Raw genomic sequence first — 18,841 nt, 5'->3', positions numbered from 1 at the left:
TAGTTTTCATTTCAGTTATTGTATTGTTTATGTCCGTTTGTTTGTTCTTTAATTCTTCTAGATCTTTGTTAAACATTTCTTGCATCTTCTTGATCTTTGCCTCCATTCTTTTTCTGAGGTCCTAGATCCTCTTCACTCTCATTATTCTGAATTCTTTTTCTGGAAGGTTGCCTGTCTCTGCTTCATTTAGTTGTTTTTCTGGGGTTTTATCTTGTTCCTTCATCTGGTACATAGCCCTCTGTCTTTTCATCTTGTCTATCTTTCTGTGAATGTGGTTTCTGTTCCACAGGCTCCAGGATTGTAGTTCTGCTTGCTTCTGCTTTCTGCCCTCTGGTGGATGAGGCTATCTAAGAGGCTTGTGCAAGTTCCTTGATGGGAGGGACTGGTGGTGGGTCTGATGTACAATATTATGTTTCAGGTGTACAATATAGTAATTCACAATTTTTAAAGATTATACTCCATTTGTAGTTATCATAAAATACTGGCTATATTCCTCATGTTGTACAATATATCCTTATAGCTTGTTTTTAAAAAATTATTTTTTGGCCACACTGCACAGCATGCAGGATCTTAGTTCCCTGACCAGGAATTGAACCCATGCCCCTGCAGTGGAAGCGCAGAGTCTTAACCACTGGACCACCAGGGAAGTCCCTCCTTGTAGCTTATTTTATACATAATAGTTTGTACCTCTTAACCCCCTACCTCTATATTGCCCCATCCTGCCTTCCCTTTCCCCACTGGTAACCACTAGTTTTTTCTGTCTGTGAGTCTGCTTCTTTTTTGTTAATATTCACCAGTTTGTTGTATTTTTTTAGATTCTACATATAAGTTATATCATACAGTATTTATCTTTCTCTGTCTGACTTATGTCACTTAGCATAATACCCTCCAAGTCTATCCATGTTGCTGCAAATGGCAAAATTTCATTCTTTTTATGGCTGAGTAGTACTCCACTGTATATATATGTATATATATGTGTGTGTATATATATATATTATATATATATATTATATACATATGCCACATCTTCTTTATTCATTCATCTGTTGATGGACACTGAGGTTGCTTCCATATCTTGGCAATTGTAAACAATGCTGCTATGAACATTGGGGTGCAAGTATCTTTTTGAGTTAGTGGTTTTGTTTTCTTCGGATGCACCAATTTACATTCCCACTAATAGTGCCCAAGGGTTCCCTTTTCTCCACTTCCTTGCCAACATTTGTTATTTTTGTTCTTTTTGATGATAGCCATTCTGACAGTTGTGAGGTGTTATCTCATTGTGGTTTTGATTTTCATTTCCCTGATGATGAGTGATGTTGAGCATCTTTTCATGTGCCTGTTTGCCATCTGCATTTCCTCTTTGGAAAAATGTGTATTCAGTTTCTCTGCCCATTTTAAAATCAGGTTTTTTTTTTAATGTTTTTGTATGAGCTGTTTATATATGTTGGATATTAACCCCTTATCATTTGCAAATATTTTCTTTTATTCAGTAGGCTGTCTTTTCCTTTTGCTGATGGTTTCCTTTGCTGTGCAAAAGCTTTTGAGTTTAATTAGGTCCCATTTGTTTATTTTTGCTTTTATTTCCTTTGCTTTAGGATACAGATCCAAAAAACTATGATTTATGTCAGAAAATGTTCTGCCTATGTTTTCCTCTAGGATTTTTATGATTTCCAGTCTTACATTTAGGTCTTTAACCCATTTTGAGTTTATTTTTGTATATGGTTTTTAGCTCTCTTATGATTCATACAGGGGTATGTACCAAGCAAAATAGCAATTGAGGCTCAGACTGTGTCTCTCAATGTCAGACCTCCAGATGTTTCCCCAAACCCAAAAGTTTGGATCATGTAGCTAAATTCCTGTTCCTGAGTGAATTGTTAACTTTTCCTCCTCATGTGGCATCATGTAGGCACAGCCTGTGACTCATGAAAGTTAAGAGCAGGATCTCTCAGAGCACAGACACTGGAATCATCTCTGATGAAATATGCCTTTTCTAAATAAGCAGCCAAAGAGGTCTTTTCAGGCTAGTGGCAAAACTGGAACATGTAAAGTTTTCATAAAGGTCTTATGTAAGTTTTAGTAATAGGGAAAGACAGTGTAGCATTAATCTCTTTCATGTGAGCAAAGAAGCATGCATGCTCTTTCAAATAACTTTTTCCTCAGTGTCCTCCAAGGAATCTCCAAGTCTTCCTTCTACCCACACCTCCCTGGTTCACATGGTGGAATGGAAATTGCATGAATTACAGAGGAGTTACCCAGACCTGGGATGGAAGTCCAGCTCAAACACTGATACACTGCGTGTGTGCCGAGCAAAGTTTGTTCATTTCTACAGCTCCTGACAACAGAGGTGTAAGACCTAAAACCTACCTCTTAGGAGAGTTAAAAGAGTTAATATATGTAACATACTAGCACAAAGTCGAGCTATAAGTGTGTGATGTTCGTCCAGGTAGCTACATGAATGGTATGTGTCCTTGTGTCTATATAGGTCTACATAATGCTGTCACTTTATATCCTTCTCATTTTGGTGGGCCGTTTGATACAAATATCATTCTCTAATCATAGGGATCATTTGAAATTTCATGTTGATCCCAGTGGTAACTCTCGAGTGAGTTGTCCATTAAAAAATTTTTTTAATAGCCTTCTTTTTAGACACTATCAGGTTGTTGGGTTTGTTTTGATTGTGTGTGTGTGTGTATGTGTGTGTGTGTGTGTGTGTGTGTGTGTGTGTGTGTCTCCTAATTTTTCAGTTCTTTCCACTGTCAGTTTGTCTCCTGCAAGTCTCTGTTAGAAGTGGTCCTGGTGACTATCCAGTTGGTCTGGCCCGTGGGGCTCTTCCAACTCGCTGATTTCAGAATTTCCATTGCCCTCTAACAGCCACTGTCCTTCAAATGTGTCCTTAGCTAGTTTAGTGCTAGGTGGCCTGTTTGCTCTAGCAAATACATCTGAATGCTTTCTTTTGCCAGAAAAAGTTTTACTAAGGTGCTCTTTTTTTCCCCTGAAAAATATCCGCCTGGTGTTTGATGGTTTGGAACTTTATGCTTGATCTGTTGTCAATGAGTAAATTTCCCGGGGGGTTAATAAAGCCCTTGGGCAGGGTGTTAACTCTTTAAGGGTACCACTTTATTACTTAGTTATAATTTGAGAGTTCTAAAAACGTATTATTTTCCTTCTCATTGAGAGAGGACTTGAATTTGTCTCAAAAATACATGCCATACAAATTAAATAAATTGCAAAGATGTCAGATATTGGTAAGAATTCAAAACAAGAGAAAGAGTAGCACTTGGCCCCGTATAGTTGAAGTTGTCAGATAGCCAGTTTGTCTCCAAGTTTCCCAGTAACCAAAGCAAAGAGGAAAACTCCCTCAGTTTTAACTGATACAGTTTGATAATATAAATCTAAACTTTTTCTCAAGCCAAGAGGGAATTCTTTGTGACCCTTCCCCAAGAAAAGCCATTGCAATAATTCTCAAAGCTCTAGTTTGACCTGAATTGCTGGACAACTAAAAACCTTTGGGACAGTTTTCAGCTGACCTGGGCCTAGGAAAACACTATGGCAGTTTTCATGGGTGTATAAACGGAACAAAGCTATAATGTGTAATCTCCTATGCATGGACATAAGAATGAGGGTATTTTAAAAAAATTTTTATTGAACTATAGTTGATTTACAATGCTTTGTTAATTTCTACTGTACAGTAAAGTGATTCAGTTATACATATATATATTCTTTTTCATATTTTTTCTATTATGGTTTATCACAGGATATTGACTATAGTTCCCTGTACTATACAGTAGGACCTTGTTGTTTATCCATTCTATATATAATAGTTTATATCTGCTGATCCCAAACTCCCAATCCTTCCCTCTGTCTCCCCCGACCTTGGCAACTGCAAGTCTGTTCTCTATGTCTGTGAGTCTATTTCTGTTTTGTAGTTAGGTTCATTTGTGCCGTATTTTAAATTCCACATATAAATGATATCATATGGTATTTGTCTTTCTCTTTCTGACTTACTTCGCTTAGTATGATAATCTCTAGGTCCATCCATGCTGCTGCAAATGGCATTATTTCATTCTTTTTTTTGACTGAGTAATATTCCATTGTATATATGTACCACATCTTCTTTATCCAGAAAGAGGGTTTTAGAGAGCAATGCAAGCATGTTCCTGGCTCTTCCATGTAGCAGCATTATGCAGTGTGGTGTAACTGAAAATAATACTAAATTACTGAATGTGTATAATTTCAGAACATTCAACTCAAGGGAAAGGTTTATTCATCTTTCAAGGGCCTGCTGAAGTGTCTGTATCCTGTGAAGTTCTGAGACATTTCAGGGGCCCTGGCATAATCTACAGCGAATTAGGGAGGGCTGTCTATGTCCTCTATGTCTCAATTATAATATTATAATGATTTACTTCCATGTCTGCTCCTCAGCTAGATTGTGAGATCACTGAGAGGAAACTGTCTTATTCATCACTGGATACCAGTGCCTAGCATGGCGCCTTCTATAGTAAATGCTGAGTGTAAGAGGAGTAGATATTATGTGCTCATCAGAGTTCTAAGTGCTTTACATGGTTTTCCTCATTTTGTCCTTCTCACAGCTCTGTGAGGTAGTTACTATTATTACTTCCATTTTACAAATGAAGAAACCATGGCCTAAAGAGTGATTTGCTTGTTTAATTGAAGTAAATGGTAGAAGAGAATTTAAGCCCATTCTCTCAACTAGTACACTAGTATGAAGACCAAGTCTTAAGTGTTTTGAGTAGGTAAACCAGTTGTGGGTTTGGGAGGCACTGCACATGTCAGCGGGTTGTGTCACAGGAAAAGAGTAAGATACAGTGTTTATTGAGACGTTTGAATCTGAATTCCCTTTCATTATCCCAGGAGTGGAGAGCCCTCTCTGACTTATGGCAAACACTTTATAGATCCTCATTTCTTAAATTAAAATTTGGTAATATAGCTAAACAGGTTTGTGGATGGTACTATATTAACTGATTGGAAGCTACCAGATAGAAAAATAGAGACAATAATCTCTGCTTCTAATTTCTCCTAAATGTGTACTCTCTCTCAATGCAAAGTACTATTTACAACTTCGCATTACTCTAAACTCAGCACTTTTTTAGCTGGCCTGACATCTTCTATTGTTGTCTGGGGGAAAGAATGAAACAGTTGCACTAATCTAATCTTGGTATTTACTCTAAGATTTTGATAAATAAATCCCTGTTCTGAAAGGGAACAATGCCCTTTTGATATGCTTCACATATTTCTTTTCCAAGGGCATCCCGAATGGGTTGACTACAAATATTTCTGCTAATGAGATGGCCTTGAAATATCACTGCTGTGATTATAGGCATAAATAGTGAATTTCATTAGGTTACTTGAGTCCCACTTTTGATGGCATAGTAAATCTCAGAACAGCAGTGGGCGGTAGATAGATGAAGGGCTTTTTTGGATATAATTAACTTATTTGAGTGCAACTACTAGCTCTCTTAGCATAGCAATTCTAACTCAGTCTCAGGCTACTTTAAGTACATAAAACAATTCAGCACTGTTATAGGAATTCTACATGAACCCAAAGGATTAATACGTTTAAAAAACAAAGACTCTAGTTTGAGAGAGGCATGAAGATATTGATTAAACTCTCCCTTTACTTCATAATATTCACTGTAATTTGGTTATAATCTAGGCATTAATACCTGGTACCTCAAGTGATATTACAAAGTATACTCACAATAAATTTAATTTAATCAAATCCTTAATGTTTTGTCCTAAATGATACTCTTCTTTGTCAGTTCTTAGATGATTATTCCTCTTGTTGTATATTCTGATGAACTCAAATTTTATTTGTGAATGTGTGTTGGCATTCAGGGTGAATAAAGGGATTTTTCTAAGCCAGGAATGTGCATGGTCTTGGAGATACATCTAGAGTTACAACAATAATGCATGAAAATGCCTGTTTCCCCACCTCTTCACCAATGCTGTTTTGAAGAGACCAGGCCAATTATCTTGTAGAGTGTTCCATATTCTGAATTTTTCTGATTGTTTTCTCATGGTGGTGTTTAATTTGTTTCTCTATCACTTGCACTTCCTGTAAACTTGAAGTTAGATCTAAAAGCCTGAGAAGTTTCTGGTTCAATGTTTTTGGAGCAAATTGTTCATAGGTGATGCTGTATACTTCATGTTGCATTGCATCCTGGGGCATATCATGTCACATTAGCCCTCTATTCACAATGCTCGGTTATGATGGTACCCTCTATTGTGAAGGCACACTTCTCACTTCACAATTAGAAAGTAGTTGATGGAATGCATTTATTTAATGTTAAGAATATTGATCATATTTGCATATGTTATTGGCTAAGAAAGTAATTTCCATTGTTGAGGAAGCAAAGATTTTTGTTTGTTTGTTTGGAGCCGGGGCAGGGGTATTCCAGCATTTCTCAATTCACACCAGGCAGATTCCTACTTATCAGTAAGTCCTTGAGGATAATCAGGCCAAGGAAACCTTAGACAATTCTGTTACTGAAACCATTTTAAGGGTTAAAGATAGATAAAAGATTAAGCCAGGGAATTTGGAGGATAATTTTAGCTTTATTTACTTTTTTAATAGGAAAAACATTCATGTGATTCAAAATTCAAAATGTATAAAGGGTAAACAGTGAAGGGCTCTGTTCTAGTTATCTCTTACTGCCTAGCAAACCACTCCAAAATAGTGGCTTAAAACAGTAATGATGTCATTAGTTGCTAATGAAGCTGGGGGTCAATGGGTCAGTTCTCCTTCAGGGTCTCTTATGCAGTTACTGTCAGAAAGTGGCTAGAGTTGGGGTCATCTCAAAGGTTTTTCACTTGCACGTCTGGTGCTGGAGCTGGGAAGACTCGAGCAGCTGGGGCTTCTAGGGCATTTCTATTCTCTCTCTCCTGGAGTGACTGTCCCATGGGGAACCTGCAGACGCTGCCGAGACTTTTCAAACGCTGCCTTGGGCACCACCACTTCTACTGCATTCTGTTCATCAGGGCAGTTGCAAAGGCCCACCAAACTCCCAGGGAAGGGTCCTGTACTCCACCTCCTGATGGGAGGAGGGTCAAAGGATTTGCAGCTCTGCTTCAAAACCATCATGTACCCTCTCATGCTTTTTTTTCCCCAGCCACTCAGTTTACTTTTACCAATGCAACCAATGTCACCAGTTTCTTTCGTTTTTTTTTTTCACAAAGAGCATTTAATTAACTAATTCATTTCTTTACACATAACTGAAGTGATGTTACAGTACATAAGTTATTTACAACTGTGCAGTAACATGTTGCAAAATAAATTATCTAGAAGGCAGCAAAAGTACATTGTGAACGTGTATAAAACTGTACAGCGTTTACCGGTACACTTTTTATATGATTATTGGCTCTGTAGTGTTTCAAGTTATGTTCTCAGAAAGAGTAACAAAATGCCCAAGATTAAAGGAAAAAATATAGAAACCACGTGGATTTGACTCCATTAAGAACACAGCCGAAAGTCCTGCCTCTGTGTCCCTGTGAGGCGGGCGGGCGGCGCAGCCAGACCCTCACCCGGCCCGGCGTCCCAGCCCAGGTGCGAGGCCGGCACCGTCCGCAGGCAGGTTCGTGGCGACAGGACGGCAGCCGGTCCGAAACTCTCCCCACCCTCCGACCCGGAGGCCGCTGTTGGTGAGGGGTGGACGCCTTAATTTTATTCTCTTTAGTCGATCAGAAATGGAACAAGGAATTTTAAAAACGCTCTTCGTCCTGCAGCTCCTGAGATGCCTGTGCAGCCGCCGGAAAAGAGCCTGAGGCTGCCGTGTCCGTGCACGCGACCCCGGCTCCGCGTCCTCCCGCGGCGGCGGGTGTGAAAGAGGCGCGTGCCAGGGGCCCAGCGCGGGGTTCTCACTGGGTGTCCCCACCGGGGACGTGGTCTCCTTCCACCTCCCGGACTCGGCGGCAGACGTAGGGGGCTCGCCTGTGTCCCGGGCAGCTGTCTCACCGCGTCAGGCCGGAAGGAGCACGAAGTCATCGTTGACGTCGACCATGGGCACGTAGAAGGACGGCACCTCGTTCACACACCGGGACTTGCGCCCGGCGGGGCCCAGCTCCTGCACCTTCACCTGCCACTCCATCCTCTGCACGCAGCCTCGTGCTGCTGCCGCATCAGGAGACACTGTCACCAGTTTCTTGCGACGCATTTAAGAGCTGCTCTATAGACAAGATGAGCATACATATTCTTCCCACTTAGCATGATGTATGCGGTGTACTGTACCTTGTTTTTTTCTTAACAATATTTCATGGAGATTATTCAAATCAGTCCATAAAAAGAATCTTAATTTTGAAAATACTCCTACAGTGTTGCATTATATAGATATACCATGATGATTTAACCATTCCCTTGTTAATGCATATTCAGGTCATTTCTAATCTTTTAATATTACAAAAAACAATAATATGAATAACTTTGGACATACATACATCATTTTGGATATATATAAGCCTATTTGATTTATAAATTCCTATATATAGAATTACAGGGTTAAAATGATATGAATATTTAAAATTTTGATAAATATTTCCACATTGCCCTTCATATAGGATGCAAACATTTTTACTTCCACTATGCATGAGAGGGTCCACTGCCTTACACCCTTACAAAGCAAAATTTTCTCAAATGTTTTGAGTTTTGGTACGTAAAAAATTACTTTTAATTCAATGTGGTTTTAATGTGCATTCTTTTTTTTTTTTTTTTTTTTTTTTTTTTTTTGCGGTACGCGGGCCTCTCGCTGTTGTGGCCTTTCCCGTTGCGGAGTACAGGCTCCGGACGCACAGGCTCAGCGGCCATGGCTCACGGGCCCAGCCGCTCCGCTGCATGTGGGATCTTCCCGGACCGGGACACGAACCCGCGTCCCCTGCATCGGCAGGCGGACTCTCAACCACTGCGCCACCAGGGAAGCCCTTAATGTGCATTCTTTTAATGAGTGAGTTTGAGCACTTCTTTTCCTATGTTTAAGAGCCAAGGGCTTCCCTGGTGGCGCAGTGGTTAAGAATCCACCTGTCAGTGCGGGGGACACGGGTTGGAGCCTGGGAAGATCCCACATACCGCAGAGCAGCTAAGCCCGTGTGCCACAACTACTGAGCCTGCGCTTTAGAGCCTGCGAGCCACAACTACTGAGCCCACGTGCCTAGAGCCCGTGCTCCGCAACAAGAGAAGCCACAGCAATGAGAAACCTGCTCGCTGCAACTAGAGAAAGCCCACTCTCAGCAATGAAGACCCAACACAGCCAAAAATAAAAAAAATTATTTAAAAAAAAAAACTTGTATTTTTCTCAATTCCTGAAAAAAGTTAAAAGATCATTTTAACAAAATGTTTGAGATGAGTGAAAAGTGAGATAATCCACATTTCTGATAAACCTAAAGACCTTTTAATCATTCAAAAAGTGCTCTTTTCCTGACTTCTATAAATGAGTAAGTGATGAAGATTTATTACCTTTGTGATTCTTTTACCTTTTTTTTTTTTTTTTCAGCTGCACTGCACAGCATGTGGGATCTCAGTTCCCTGACCAGGGATTGAAGCCGGGTTCCCTGCAGTGGAAGCTAGGAGTCTCAACCACTGGACCACCAGGGAAGCCCCCCTTTGTGATTCTTAGACTCTGTCAAACCCAGCCTTCAATTCCCAGGTGGGCAGTAATGGATTTGAGATATTATAATTAGATGATAACCACTCTTTATCAGTAAAATTATTAATTTAAGAAAGGTTTCCTCTCTATCCCTTAGGGCTTACTACAAAACTTTCATTATTTCTGTGAACCGTTCTCTAACATCCTGATTTGAGATGAATGATCTGTCTTTGGATTTTGTGTGCTTTTCCTTGACTTCCTCCATACACACCACTTTTACTGTCTCTTCCTCTCCCTCCTCAGCTAATATTTTATTTTTTGGATTCATGGGATTCATGGCAGTTTAGTCGGGTACAGTGACAATGTAGTAAGTAACAAACAGAATTTTGGTAAAACTCTGTAAGCAAGAGAGAGGACAAATTGGTATGGTTGAGAAGATACTAGTACTGGAGCCAAAAAACCTGCCATTCACTCACCTGGCTGTGGGCTGGTTGGTCAACTTTTCAGGGAATCCATTTATTCATAGGAAAGTGAGGATAATACTTAACTTGCTGGGTTGTTGTGAAGATGAAGAGAAAGAATGTTTTCAGCGAACGTTTATCGAATGCCTCTCATGTGCCGGTGTCTTTGTATTCTTGATCTCATTAGTCCTCAGAGAGGTCCACTAACTTTCCAACTTACTGATTGTATTACTTTCTTAGGGCTGCCATAACAAATTACCATAAAATAGGTGGCTTAAAACAACAGAAATATATATTTACACAGTTCTGGAGACCAGAAGTCTAAAACTAAGGTGTCAGCAGGGTTGATTCCTTCTAAAGGAGCTGAGGGAGAATCCATTCCGTGCCTCTCACCGAGCTTCTGGTGGCTGCCCACAGTTCTTGGAATCCCTTGGCTTATTGATACATCACTCCAACTCTGCCTACATCTTCATGTGGACTTCCCGTCTGTGTGTGTCTGTCTTCTTTTCTGTCTCTTATAAGGACACTTGTCATTGGACAAGTGTCTAAAGTCCCTAAATCTGAGATGATCTCATCTCAAGATTTTTAACTTAATTACATCTATTAAGACCCTATTTCCAAATAAGGATCACATTCACAGGTACCAAAGGTTAGGAACTGGACATATCTTTTGAAGGCCAGCATTCAACCCACTATAGTGACCAAGCTAAGAACTGAATCCAGGTTCTTTCTGATTCCAAGATCAATGTGCTATGGACTCTACCATGCTCTCTCCTTCCTTGAGACTTCTTTGCCAATGTTAAGGACCACATCACAGTTTCTTCTCCTTCTTGTTCTGCAATTATATAGTTCCCTGTACTTCTAATTCATACCAGAAAGTAACCTTGGCCCCTGAAAGAGATCACTGAATTCTACTAATTTAGGCAGGTATTCCCTGCCTAAATAATTTTTGAATAATAAGTTGAGTTGTGCATTTGGGAGTTGTTAAATTATCCAAGTTTGTAGCAAAAAACAAGAAGATAGTTAACATTTATTAACCGCTTATTATGTGTCAGGCCTGTGCTGAGTGCTTCACATGCATCATCTCATTTCATCTTAGAACAGTGACCGTTACTATCTCTCATTTACAGTAGAAAATGAGGTTCAGAGAGGTTAAGGACCTTAAGCAGCTTTTAAGTCACAGAGTTGCTAAGTGGTGGAGCTGAGATTCAAACCCAGGCATCTGACACCAAACCTTATGCTCTTGAAACTAGAGTACAGTAACATTACCAGTGGAGCTCCTGACATGGAATTCATATCTCCCTACCACCAGGCTGGGCAGGAGGCAGTGGGGCTTAATGAAAGAAGACTTGTTAATCATGAAAATTAACCATGTATTTCTAATGGGAAGAGATCGGGCGTTCAGATGTCTCTTTCTTTTCCCTCATTTCATTTTTGTAGTGACACTGTTGAAAGATATTTGGAACCACTGAGTGAAAAGCACTTGGAGCTTCAGCTCAGTTTTTAGGGAAAAAAAAATCAGGGTATTTCCTTTCTGTCATTACTGTTCCAATCCCTTCAGTCTGGAGTTTCCCTATGCATTCATTACTCAGAACAGTTGTTTTGAATTTGTCAGCACATTATAATGTAATTTTGCTGAAGAAATATAGCATTCTTCCCCCGCCACAAAGGCCAAATTTGTTTTCATTTGCTATTAATGTAAAACAAATTTCCCTTCACCAAGGTACTATAGTAAAAAGCCACCTAACTACAAGAAAGGATGTTGTTAAGTCAGATGTAGTCAGCCTACAATTCTTTCTTTCTGACTAATATTTTTAAATTATCTTTAGTTGACACAGAAAGATGAATCATTAATATGATCCCAAAGTCTAAGCAAAAGTTTATTGCTTGACAGTATATTCATTTATTTTTAATGCTTATGTCTATTTTTAACGAACGGCTTTGTAAAAATATCTTAACTACTCAAAACATTAACTACACTGTCTGCCATTCCATCAACTTAAGTAACTGCTGAACTTAACCAGAACTGCTCTTTGTCTTCTCTTGCCTGTAATGCAATTCGTTAATGATGGCATGTTTATAGCTTATACGAAAAAGGTCATCTTCTTTTGTATATTGTCCTCTTTAATTAACTTAGGATCCTTGAAAAAGAATTTAAGCCTAAAAGTCCTTCTGATAGATTTCTTATTTTCCTCCTAAGGTAACAATGTCACTTGTATTTAAAGGATCAAGGTAGCTTGCTTCAACTCCAAAGCAGTCTTTGTAAATCACGCACTTGAGAGGTTCTTGGGAACACACGCCTGGATTCAGGGTTGCACCATTACTGCGCTAGGATGAGTGAGATTAGGGAAAACAAAACAAAACAAAACAAAACAAGAGAGCTGGCAAGAAAGGAGAAGATTGGCACTTCTGCCCCTTTGCTCAACTACTTTTTCTTCTCAGTATTTGATACAGTAAGTCACCAGGACGACAAAAGGCAAAGAGACAGAAGGTGGAATTGCATTGCAACTGGCAACCAATGTGTGTTGACTTCTGAGAGTCATAAAAAAGAAAACTAACAGTTGTATATAAAGCGTCTATTTTCTTGTTTGGAGCATTACGTGCCCAAAATGAACACTTGATGATTCTAGCTCAATATACTGTTTTTAGATTTTCTATAAATTTGAAAGAAACAGAATATCTCCCCTGGGTTTCTGCAGGCCATGGATTTGCTTGACAACAGTGAATTCAGGGAATTTCCTAACACCTCTGTGGGGAAGCTGTGTTTTTCATTGTGGAGTCAGGGAAGCTGAAGAGCAGAGAGTTTAAGTGATTCACTCAAGGTCAACTGGAGATCAGGGAATATTTGGCTCCAAAGTTCCTGGGCTAATTATTATTTGGTTATTCTCTCTCTCTGATTTATACATATATTAATAATTGGTTTTTATTTAAAGCTGGAGAGAATGAGTCTGAAGACCTTTTAGAAAAGAAAACCAGCTTTTGGGACTTCCCTGGTGGGCCAGTGTTTAAGACTTCGCCTTCCAATGCAGGGGGTGTGGGTTCAATCCCTGGTTGGGGAGTTAAGATCCCACATGCCTCACAGCCAAAAAACCAAAACACAAAACAGAAGCAATATTGTAACAAATTCAATAAAGACTTTAAAAATAGTCCACAAAAAAAAAAATCTTAAAAAGAAAAAACCAGCTTCTGATATTTTTCTTATCAATAAAGCACATTCTCCTCTTCTTGATTCAAGGCCTTTTAAATCTTCTTTCATTGCTCAAGGACTGTCCCTGTTAACCGCTATTCTGTTTTTGTTTCTATGAATTTGACTGTTCTAGGTACCTCACGTAAGTGGAATCGTGTACTATTTGTCCTTTTACGTCTGGTTTATTTCACTTAGCTTAATGTTTTTAAGGTTCATCCACGTTGTAACATGTACCAGAATTTCATTTGTTTTTGAGGCTGAATAATATTCCATTACATACACACACACACACACACACACACACACACACACACATATACCATGTTTAATTTATTCATTCATCTATTGATGGACATTTGGGCTGCTTCTTTCTACCTCTTGGCTATCATGATAATGCTTCTTTGAACACTGATGTACAAATATCTATTTGAGTACCTACTTTCAATTCTTTTTTTTTAATTAATTAATTTATTTATTATTTTTGGCTGTGTTGGGTCTTCGTTTCTGTGCGAGGGCCTTCTCTAGTTGCGGCGAGCGGGGACCACTCTTCATTGTGGTGCGCGAACCTCTCACTATCGCGGCGTCTCTTGTTGCGGAGCACAGGCCCCAGACGCGCAGGCTCAGTAGTTGTGGCTCACGGGCCTGGTTGCTCCGCAGCATGTGGGATCTTCCCAGACCAGAGTTCGAACCCGTGTCCCCTGCATTGGCAGGCAGACTCCCAACCACTGCGCCACCAGGGAAGCCCAATTCTTTTGAGTATATATATCTAGAAGTAGAATTGCTAGATCACATGGTAATTCTATGTTTAAAATTTGAGGAACTACCATATTGTTTTCCACAGCAGCTACACCATTTTATATTGCTGGCAGCAAATGCACAATGGTTCCAGTTTCTCCACATCCTCTCCAACATTCGTTATTTTGTTTTTTTGGTAACAGCCATCCTAATGAGTATGAAGTGGATAATCAATTTGATTTTAAACAATATTAGCTATAGTGGACATGTGTCACATTTGCAGTGACCCATCTTCTGAATAGCTTTTCTAACTATGGAGAATTTCCATAAATTCTACTGCTCCAATGTAGATCTCAGAGTTCAAATCCCCAGCTTCTTTCACAGCTAAATGGACCTTGCATGATCCATTAATCAGATGCACCTATGCAAGATTTTAATTTCTAAATGACTAATAAAAAATATAAGCTCAGTTCAGTGCTTCCATTTGTTGGCTTGAGTGGTGGCAATGGAGCCTGGCTTTGGGGGGCATTCACAGTGGCAACAGGTCCAATGCTGTCAAGTTCCTGAAGTCTAGGGTGACAGTGGAATTTCCTCATCAAGCTATTTCTGTGGCATGATTTTGGGCATTGTTCCTGGAAACCCAGCCTCAAGCCTATTTCTCCAGCCAAAAAAGTCCACTACAATCTAATTTAGTTGCATATCCAATTGATTACTTGTCTTCACCCTGCCCCATACTACCAGCTATGCTTCTGCCTGGGGGCCTTTGAGTGGGGAAAGGGCATTTTCTACATGTTCACGCTTCCTTCTGTCTTTTTCCTGTAGTCTAAGTTCTTGCATTACAGGAGCAGGGGGGATGGATAAAGATAAAAAAGAATGTTCACCTAACTGGTGCTTTTGTGGTTCCCTCTCAGAGAGCATTACCCTCTCTGTGGCCTGGATCTAAATGCTTGTCCTCTGGTGGTAGACTTTTCTATATATGCAAGTGACCAGAGAGCTGTGGAATCTGCACAAGACTCATAGACATAGAGAACAGACTTGTGGTTGCCAAGCAGGGGAGAGGGAGAGGGATGGACTGAGTCATTAAAGAATAATGAGTCATTATTATCATATCATATAAGAATAATCTGTCATTAAAGAATAGGGAGATTCAGTAAAGCATGGTTGAAGGCAGTAAATGGAAAAAAAATCCAACCAGTTTATATTTATGCCTCTGTGAATTCAGGTTGTCTAACATGCTAGTTACTGAAGATGCCTCCATTTGAGAGCCCTGTTTGTATATGCGAGTCTCGCTTCCAGCTCCTCACATCCCCTGAACCCATCTGCTGACCTGAGAGGTCCACTCAGACTTGACTTTACCACCCCACCCCCGACGCCAACATAGTCCATGATAGAACACCCCACAGACTCCAGCTACTGGAGTCCTTGCTTGATGGCTCACCCTCTTGGTTGGGGTGCTAGCAAGGCAGCTCAAGCCTGGCTACTTGTGAACCCACAGGAAACTGACACAGCTTTGCCCCCACCAAATAGTGAGAGTACAGACTGCTACACACTTGCATCCTCTCTGCCCTGCCATCTTTTTCCATTTATTTATATAGGTACAGGGCACAGATCAGCAAGCACACTGTATAAACAGAAGCCAAGCTAAGGAATAAGATGTCAAAAAGACACTTTAGATCTGAGAGTTTCATATTTGGAGCCCTTTTCACATTGTGGGGATTTGGAAAAAAGCAGCTTCCCTTTCCTCTCCCAAGGGGAGAGGAGGGAAAAGCCACAGTACTCTCATCCTTCACCAGCAACACCCCACTCTCAAGATTCTCCTTTCTCGCCCTGATCTTCTCTTATATAAACTAGAGTTGGAAGGGCATGCGGGGCAGAGGCTGAGAGTTCCAGAGCCCATTTAACCACTTCTTAATAATCCCTGGAAGAAGTGCCACTTGGTTTCATTTCTCTTTCAAATCTGGGGCATTTCATACCTCTTTTATCTCTGAGCACTAGGTCATGTCCCACCAATATTCTGTTACATCCATTCCCTGGATATTTGTTCTCGTGGTCTCTGGACAATAGCTCATGTCCCACTCAGCAGTCTATTACATCCAGTCCCTGGATAGTTTTCCTCAAATTATTTCTTTCATTTTTTTCTCATTCCTTTTCTCTGTTTTCTCTTTCTGAAACTCTCATTATTCAGATATTGGCCTTCCTAGACTGTTTTATACAATGTTTTATAATATAATGTAAGGGTTTATACTTTCTATATAAAATACACGCAAATATAAATTTATGTAACATAATATAATATTTTATATATTTCTCATATTTCCCTTTCTTTGGTTTATGCTCTGCTTTTGGGGAGATTGACTCACCTGAATTTCCAAACTTTCTATTGAGTGTTTTAGTTCTGCTATCATGTTATTAATTTCTAAGGGCTCTTTTATGTTCTCTGAATGTTCCTTTTTAAATAGCATTCTGACCCTGTTTCTAGGATTTAGTATCATTGCTTATCTCTTTGAAGATACTAATAATAGTTTTATTTTGAAGTTTTCTCTTCCCTTCATAGTTTAATTTTCCTCCAAGTTGTTTTTCTCTCTTTGTGGTTTGTTTGTTTGATCTTTTTCTTATTTATTAGAGGCATTCTGCAGCTGTCTGGTAATATTTAGGTGTCTGCTTATGTTTAATTGTGGGTGAGTAAAAAAGCTGATTGGAAGGTCTGAGTGGGTTTCATTGGAGGGTGATATGGCTGGACTATTTGTTGGGGGAAACCTCAATATCAGTATCTTAAGTTCTTCCTCTGGGTCAGATATCCCAGAGGTAACTCTTCTTCTAATTCTTCCACCTGGAGAGAAAACGTTTGGTCATAACCATTTCTGGAAGGTAGGTGGGTGAACAGGGTTTGGAGGTGGGGTCCCACTCAGCTTTCAGTGTCTGCGTATTCATCTACTCACCCTGGTTTCAGTATGGTACTCTTGCTCTTAACCGGGTCTGTGTCATCCAAGTCCAATATACTTCTGTTTTTCCCTTTTCACAGAATAAACATCCATACTTTTGCTAGGGTGGTGTGATGGTTAATTTCATGATGTAACTTGACTGGACTAAGAGATGTTCAGATAGCTGGTAAAACATTACTTCTAGATGTGTCTGTAAGGGTGTCCCTGAAAGAGGTTAGCATTTGAATTGGTGGACTGAGTAAAAAAGATCACCCTCACCAATGCAGGTGGGCATCATCCAATCTGCTGAGGGCCTGAATGAAAAGAAAATGTAGAGAAAGGGTGAATTTACTCTTTGCTTGAGCTGGGACATCCATCTTCTCCTGCTCTTGGACATCCGTATCCTGGTTCTTAGGCCTTTGGACTTGGACCAGGTGGATCCTTTGGCTCCCCTCGTTCTCAGGTTTAGGTTTGGACTGGAACTCTACCACTGGCTCTCTCGGGCCTCCAGCTTGCAGACAGCAGATCATGGGACTTCTCAGCTTCCATAATTGCATGAGCCAATCCCTCATAATAAATCTCTTTCTGTATATGTATATATACTTTTGGTTCTGTTTCTCTGGAGAACTGACTAATACAGGTGGGGAGGACAAGTCATCCATAGCATGGGGTATGGAGGGGATCGAGGAAGGTAGTGCTTCCCAAATGGCTTTCTAACCCTCCTTATTTTAAGCCACCCTCTTCATGCCCATTTCTAATGTTACCTGGTGTCACCATCTCCTGGACTGTTGATGGTGTTGCAGAATTAACCAAGCCAGCTTCAAATCTGACTTCCTTTGATCTGCTTAGTCAGTTTTTATTTTTCCATCTTCTTTCTAGCTTCTAAAACCTTGTTGTTGTCTCCTCTCCCATTTTCCATATTCTTAAATGTTCATACATTTCTAAATAATATCTATCTACTCATTGTGGTTTTTATGTGGTTTCTGGAGAAGCAAAATTTGGATGAATATGTTCAATCCACCATCTTTACCCAGAACTTTAATCTAGAAGCCTACATCCAACTGAACTATTTTTTATGACAGATGTTTTCAAAGGTTTGGAGAATAGACCTCTCTAGATCTTTGCTGAAAAAGGTTACTAAAGGATATATTTCAAAAATCAGGAAAATGAACCTTGAAGGAAAGCATGGACTACAAGAATCAATAGACTTGGTGGCCTGGTGGAGATCCAGGTGGATGCCACCTATGGGGAAGTTATTCCCTTCTGGAAGAATGTGGGGATGTCTTTGTTTTTTATTATTTATTTTTTTATTGAAGTATCGTTGACTTACAATGTTGTGCTAATTTCTGCTGTACAGCAAAGTGACTCAGTTATACACATATATGTCTTTTTAAATATTTTTTCCATTATGGTTTATCCCAGGAGATTGGATATAGTTCCCTGTGTTATACATTAGGACCTTGTCGTTTATCCATTCTAAATATAATAGTTTGCATCTGCTATCCCCAAACTCAGTCCATCCCTCTCCCTCTCCCCTGCTTGGCAACCACAAGTCTGTTCTCTATGTCTATGAGTCTGTTTCTGTTTTGTAGATAAGTTCATTTGTGCCATATTTTAGATTCCACATATAAGTGATATCATATGGTATTTGTCTATCTCTTTCTGACTTACTTCACTTAGTATGATAATCTCTAGGTCCATCCATGTTGCTGCAAATGGCATTATTTCGTTCTTTTTTAAATGACTGAGTAGTATTCCATTGTATATATGTACCACATCTTCTGGAAGAATGTGGGGATGTCTTTGGCCCAGTATGGAAACTTAGCAAAGAGACAGAAGGCAGCCCCCACTATAAAGCATTTCCAAAGCTAGAGTGAAGGAAGCCACCCCGGTCCACTGCCTCGTTCTGGAATGAAGCCTAGAGGTGAGGGAATCAGTTTCCCC

At 39.9% G+C, this 18,841-nt stretch overlaps 1 protein-coding gene across 1 annotated transcript in view; it reads left to right on the top strand.

The window, feature by feature from the left end:
* The first annotated feature begins 9,565 nt into the window (after positions 1 to 9,565).
* MAMDC2 (MAM domain containing 2) overlaps positions 9,566 to 18,841 on the top strand; it is a 186,047-nt gene continuing 176,771 nt past the window's right edge. The window contains exon 1 of the mRNA XM_060013422.1: positions 9,566 to 9,653. The gene's annotated coding sequence lies outside the window, so the exon portion shown is untranslated. The remainder of the gene's footprint in view (positions 9,654 to 18,841) is intronic.

The sequence above is a fragment of the Delphinus delphis genome, chromosome 6, assembly GCF_949987515.2.
Source record: "Delphinus delphis chromosome 6, mDelDel1.2, whole genome shotgun sequence".
NCBI classification, from domain to species: Eukaryota; Metazoa; Chordata; class Mammalia; order Artiodactyla; family Delphinidae; genus Delphinus; species Delphinus delphis.
Note: the sequence above shows the minus strand (reverse complement) of the source record. Positions and strands in the feature narration are given on the sequence as shown.